We start from the raw sequence: 7,285 nt of genomic DNA, 5'->3' as shown, positions 1-7,285 counted from the left end.
AGATTGTGGTACCTTAAACAAAAGTGACTCAATTAAAACGTTCCTCCCACTACAGCAATGCCAATTTTTGCAAATCGATTAGGACAGTTTGTATGTTTTTGGAGTATGGTGTTTTGTATTATCTAAATTTTTTAAATTATTTTAAAATGAAACATTGCTAATTAAGTCTTAGTTTTATTATGTCTTGCAATTCATTATCTAATATTATTATTTTTCCTTGTATGTGTAGGTTTAGGATTTGGGCACGGACAACAGGATGAGTAATGAATTTACAAATGATGACATTGACGCGATGCTAGCGCGTTTCTCACCGGAGCAGCTAGCACGGGTTAGAGATAGAGCCGATGCAGAGCTTTCCCGTTCCACCTCTGCACGATCGGCAGACTCGGTTCGATGCTTCGGTCTCTAGTAGACGCAGTCACAGGTCTCGCTTTGCTTTAGAGTCACGTAGTCGAGGAGGAGGCAGCTCCTGTTGTGGGGATACAGATGCAGTCTCTCCCACTCGCACTGCCACCAGGGAGTCGACACCGTCTTTCACTGGTAGTGGTGGGCAGACGTCTACTACTCCCACTCCTTCACGCACCCCACCGATTACTCCCAGGGCCGACAAGAAGTACACGAAACCCACTCCTCCAGGCATGTATTTTCGCATTCTTTTTCACAGTAGCACTTCTCAATTCAAGTTGTGTTTGATACATTTGTATTAATGTCATGAAAGTACCCGTTTGCAAAATCTTGCAGGTTGTTCGTATCTCATAGATAAGGCCTCTGGCCATTTATACATGAATGATGATGGAAAAGCTGTCATCTCTAGGATGGATGAGTTGTGCTAATAAGTATTTTGGCACAACATTACAGACAAGTGGAAGGAGATCCCAGATGCCAGCAAGGAGTACATAATCCATAAATTGTATCGAGAGTTCCCTCAGCCCTCTAACAATGATAGATTTTTGAGAGGGTGGATGATGATGCGTATGCGTGACTATCAGTCGCATAGGCGGTTTGATGCATGCGAAGCAGTTAAGCATGGAAAATCGAAGCCGGAGTGGCTGGATACAGAGGACTGGAGTAATCTCTAGGATGAGGCGACATCCACTCCAGACAAGTGGAAGCAGCAGAAGGACGCAACAAAGGCACGCTTGGACGCATGATCGGTGCATCACCTTGGTAGCGGCAACCATGCAACATTTCTGGCAGATTTTGTAAGTATTAATAGGGTAGAGTACTCTAATTTAATGATATCCATGTTGATTTATGTATTTCGAACATGAATCTCAAGTGCGTTGTTTTTCAATGTTTGTGTGCTACAGCAAGGTTTTACGAATCGCGACCCGACTGCACTAGAGGTGACATACGGGGAGAAGCATGGCTTGAGTGCCCTGATCGAGAAGCTCTATGCTCGCGGAGGACCGGTAAGTAGTAATAAATATCATTCCTAATTTGAGAAATCTGTCATTATATGTCAGTTTGTATTTGGTATCCACAATTATATATGTATTTGTTGTTGCAGACTCCCTTTGCTATGCCATTACAACGAGAGGAGTTTTCTGAGGCGGATGAGTCGTAGAGAGCAGATTAGGCTACATAGGATTACTCCCCATCTTATATTATGTAAGGCCTTATGGCCTCTATCCTCCATATGTAATCGCTAAGTGTATATGATTCGGACTTCTATGTTGTAGCATGACTCCATATTTGCTTTGTCGCAGTAGCACTTCTCAATTTAAGTTATGTTATTTTCTTTATCAATGCAGTGCAGATTTGTGTTAATTAATGTCATGAAAGTACTTGTTTGCAAAGTCTTGCCATTATTTGGGATCGATTGTCTAACTTCTTTGACAGCAGGAATTGTCTCTTAGCCCTATGTGGCTCTAACTGTGGCAGGGCTTCATCTGCAGCGCTGCCACAAAAAAATTATATTTTCTGCAACCGTCGGTATAAGCGTCGAAAAATAACTCTGCAATCTTCGGTATTAGTGTCAGAAATTCCTTTGTAACCGTCATTATTTTCTTCGCTAATTACCGACGAAAATAGCGAGGCAAATAGTGATGGTTTTGTAGCGACGCTAATAGCGATGACGGGGATATTTTCATATATAAAGAAAACATCATTATAAACATCGTTATAGCATGTATATGTTGTATTGATGGTGGATATAGCTCTCATCTAGCTCTAGTTTGATAATGGCATGAGCCTTATCATCATTATTTTACCAAGTGACTGCAAGGTCCACATCACGAGGCTTCTTCTCTTTGCCAGTGGTGATGGCACAAAGGCCCTTCTTCATTAGGATGAGCTTGATGCAGGTGCCAAGTGTGAAATCCGACCCCTTTGAAGCAAACTGTTGAAGAGTCCTTGCCCATGCTAGAGTTGGAGGATCAACTGCAAATCAGTCTTCAAAATTCTCAAATTTCAACAGTAGAAGACTTGACCTTGAGTGTACTTGATAAGCACAAGTGCCAAAAGACACTAGATGAATAGCATCAAGAGATACTGATGCTTGTGGCTCGAAGCTTGAGACATTCAGAATCTCCCCTCCTTGATTTGATGCTGAACAAAGTACTGGACAAATTTTGATTCAGTGGATTAGAGTAGCAGAGGCTTGGTTTGAGTGTAAGGAGAGAGAAAATAATGGAAAGATGAAGCTTTGAGTTCTTGGCTATGGTAGTCATAGTTAGGGTTTGCAGGGCAGCCTGGTTTTTCATAGATTGCAAAAGTTGTAGTGCATCATTTCCAAAACTTTTGTTATAGAAATGAAGCTTACTTCATGGGTTATCAATGACCTATGATGGGGGTCAATGTTGCATTGCGTAGAGAGAGATCAGGGAGTATGATCAACACGGGTGTAGTTCTGGATAGCGTGACGAAATTTAGCAATGCTGAATTCAGCATATGATGGCCAATGTTGCACTCTGAGGTGCCAAGAACCAACACCTTGAGTAGAGAAACAAGTCCCTGGAAGGAATCATGAGCTGATATGGGATAGATGTGGAGATATAATAGCTCCAAGCAAGGTTGGTACTACTTGGCTATGGTTGCGATGGAAGGTTGGTGAAGATAGAGTAAGAAAATAAACTCACTGGTTGGACTTGAGCAGAGCAGAGTTGGAGAGAGGTTGGAAGGGAGGTTTACTAATCTGAATTGATGTATGTCATGCTCACCATGGCTCTGATACCATGTAAAAACATGGATCTAGAACATGGCTTGAGGCGGAAGCTATGGAGGTTGGAAGAGAAAGAGTGAGTTCATGAAGACATTGATATGACTAACTGTTACAGAAGTGAATTAGGCTCCAAGATGGAAGCTTGGACTCGTAAACAAAATCTTGCCTATAGACTGACAATGACATAGAGACTTTACTGAAGGACAAAAGTACTATGACATTGCATTAGAAAAGAGAGAAAGTACAATGCTTTATAGGAAACTGGATGGTAGCACTTCTCCTACTGTGCTTATGGGATTCTAGTCCTGAGCCCTCATTGCTCCTTCCAAAGAGACCGAAGTAGGTGTTATTGCAAACATCTCAACATGCCACACACTTGAAACTTGAATTGCCTCCACTAGAAAGCGGACCCGATTGGTTCAATTGCTATGGATACTACAATATGGTAGTTTAAGGCAATATTGTGGATATAGACATGCATTTTCTCCATGTCAACATTGGGTGGCATGGGTTTGCTCATGAAACCAGAGTGCTGCGTAACTCTACCTTCTTCAAGCTTTGCCACAAGCAAAGAAGATTGATAGGTCCTCCATTCCAGTTTGCTAAACTACAAATTAGAGAGTTTATTATTGGTGATGGTGGATACCTCCTTCTACCATGGTTGATCACACATTTTCAAAGGGATAAGTTGACCACTGAAGACCGTGCAACTTCAACTATATGAGGACTTCCACCAAGATTAATGTTGAGCATGCTTTTCGAAGACTCAAAAACTCTGGGCTCTATATAGGTAAAACCATCTAGAATCCTGAACTTCATTCTTTGTCCAAAATTGTAAATGCATGTTGTATTTTGCACAACATTCTCATTGACTACGAGGATGAAGTACAGGTCATGGAATTGTTAAATTTAAATGATGCACTAGTCGACAACCCTCATATTTACTACATTGATTGGGATAGTGAGGTCTTCTTGGCTTCCCAGTTCACGGAGGGAGCTTGTGAAGGAATGATCTCATGGGGTACACAAACCTTGTGAGGGAGGGCAATGATATTTTAACATTTTCTCATCTCTTATTCATTGCAATTTCTTTCCCATTTTAGGATCCATTTGAAATGTACATTTTTCCATTTCTAATATACTATTGCTTCCGCAATTCTCTTTTTTTTGAACATGTCTTCAACCATCATTTGCACATGTCTTCGATAAACTTTGTATCTCTTATCATGATCAATAAATCTAACAATACATCAAGGTCATAGTACATGATGGACCTTTTGTAGTATGATAATTCTTGCTCAGGTAGCCATGACTCCATTAGTACACATGCTATACTCATAGTGGTGGATTGCATGCATTTTCATTAGGCAATGACTACGATCAAAACTCAAAACACACTTGATATACTTTGTATCAACATCATTATATATAAAAGCATGTGCCTTGTTAGTTCTCCAACTTGTAATGATTGCCATGCACATTGAGCTCACATAAGAAAAATTTGTGTGTGTGTGTGTGTCCGTGCAAACATACACCACTTCAAATGGTACTAGTGTGTGTTTCATGCACACACAATTGTAAAGTTTCCCAATGGGCAAGAATCGATAAGACAATGTGTTGGATATTGATGAGACAATATGTACACATTGTAATGAAAGAAATACAAAATAAGATTTTCAATGGCATATCATATATAAGACTAAATGACAAAATGCCAAATCCTAGAATCTATTTGCTAGCTTGCCAATAGATGTGGTGACCTCAACAATGCAACCAACAATGATATTTGCAGCCTCCAAACCAGTATCTCTAGTTGCCTTTAGTCCCTTATCATGACATTTCATGCACACTTCATTAGATAGCTCCATTCTCTATAGAATGTTTGAGGTTGCACATTTTAGGCCAACATCTACCTCTTGTACCCTTTTCCATGTGTGCTTGGGCACACTTGTAGTTGATGTGTTGAGATTGCTTTCATTGGCATTCAAATCTATATCCTATTGAACGTAAACTACTAAATAGATTTTCTTTCATTGGCTTCATCTATTGAGTAAAAATTTAATTACGTACCAGAAACTTTGCAGGGATGTGCATATCCATGAAAACCACCCAAAATAAGTTAGAAATTAAAAAACCTAGTGGATCACATGAATCTATAATGTGTGTTGTAGGGTCCACAACATGCTTGTGTCCAAAGACACCTCCATGTAATCATACAAGTGACGGTCAAAGTTCAAGTATCTGAAGTTCTCCTTCTTCTTGTCATTAGATAACACCATCCAATAGCTATTCTTCCCACTAGGTATATGGTGGTCCTAGTCAAATTTTTTCCAGTACGTAGATCGCAATTTGCTCCACTTTAACCATGCTCACTCCCAAGAAACTACAAGTCCCCTCTACTCTGACACTTGCATGCCATGTCCTCCCATTGCTCTTATTAGGTCTTGACTTTCAAGCCCAACCCCCTTGATTACGTGCATCGTTGTGTGCATGTTTAGCTTGCACCAAACAACATGTGGAGCAAAAATCCTAGACAAACCTCAGAGTGTTCCAAGCTTGAGCGGTCTTCTCATCGTTGTTTGCGTCAGTAGGGGCAACCCCTTTGTTGCTACCTCTGCATCTCCTATTCCCTTCGTTTGGGCCTACAGTAGTAAAAATTTGAGTTTTAGAGTTTTGCGATGGAATGGATGAAGGAACAAGGGGTCTTGAGGGCGGTGCAAATGTGCTGGATACATTGCTCGTATCACTTGAAGATATAGGGATGTCTTGGACAGTACTAGATGATGGAACTATAGAGGGTGGGCATGGAGTAGGAGGGTCATTGACTAGGGAAGGGGTTAGTCCAATTTACTTAGGATATTGGAAATTTGTAGAAGGGAATGGAAGAGGTGAAGGCCAAAAGAATAGAGGGTGGGAGGGCTTGACAAAAGGAGGAGGACTAGGAGCGACACATTCAAAAGCACTTCCCAAAGATGTTGTGGACAGTTGTTGTGGGGTTATGGGAGGTTGGAATGGTAAGGCTCGTATGGTGGGAGAAGAAGGTGTTCATGGAGCTAAAGAGGGCACAAACATAGGAAAATTGAACATAGACCTCTCAAACTCATGAAATGCCTCATCAAGGTCTTGGGTCAATGGAACAACATCAACACTATCATTATCAAAACCACTTGATAGGCCATGCAAGTCATGTGACGGACGCGGCACAAGTGAAGCAGGAGCCCTTGCTACGGGCGGCTTGGGGAGGTCTTACGTGGAAGCCAAACGGAAACATAATGACATTGTGGCAAGAAATGAGGGCACTTGGAAATGAACACTAGATCAATTATTGCAAAGTAGATAAATTTATCAATAAACATATTAGCTCATGAAGTTGAACAATCACCCTTGCACAGTAGTTGGGCATTATGTTTATGGATGCAACGAGAGGTGGCATGTGTAGCTTGCATTAGAGGAAAGCCATTGAAAAATATGGAATGCCATACCAACATTGAAGCATTTATGATTCACAATACACCACACATTTTGTGCATAGTGTCAAAATTCTAACTCCATTTCAAGCTATGCATGTCCAAATTGTTGCATGTTTAAAATATCATCACATTGAGAATGAATATAGTCCACTTTTCATCTATCTATATAAGAGCAGAAAGAAAGAGCGTGTAATGAAAACATTTACAAAATGCATGTAATTTCATAAACCTAATCCATACTTGACTTGAAGGTGTGGACATTGCATCCACATAAATTACAGGTTTTATTAAAATGCATTAAATGTCCATGTAGGGTTGGACATTCATATAGAGAAAGTTGAAAATCATAAATCATCGCAAATCAAATCCTTTCAACTAAATATGTGACAATCGGAAGTAAAACAACCTATTAGCTTAATTGGTGTTGATGGGATATATACTATGCATGAATGTGTGGTTCAAATACTAAAGAAGAGCAGATGTTGGTTTCCCATTTTTATATAGGTGCAATGTTAACATACTATGGTAAGGGATTTTTTGCACACTGTTTGAAGGCATTGTGTACTGTTGTTGTCACTATACCACATCACCATAGTGGATGATTTAGTTTAAGAAATTAGTTAACAGAAGCTAGAAAATGATTTTATGTGTG

At 40.2% G+C, this 7,285-nt stretch overlaps 1 pseudogene; it reads left to right on the top strand.

Annotated features, from left to right (window-relative positions):
- The first annotated feature begins 344 nt into the window (after positions 1-344).
- Positions 345-1,567, top strand: LOC148022034 (uncharacterized; annotated as a pseudogene).
- Positions 1,568-7,285: the final 5,718 nt, after the last annotated feature.

This window comes from Lygodium microphyllum, chromosome 17 (genome assembly GCF_053477565.2).
Source record: "Lygodium microphyllum isolate KBCC chromosome 17, Lygodium_microphyllum_v1.1.10, whole genome shotgun sequence".
Classification (NCBI taxonomy): Eukaryota; Viridiplantae; Streptophyta; class Polypodiopsida; order Schizaeales; family Lygodiaceae; genus Lygodium; species Lygodium microphyllum.
This window is presented reverse-complemented; position numbering and strand designations above follow the sequence as displayed.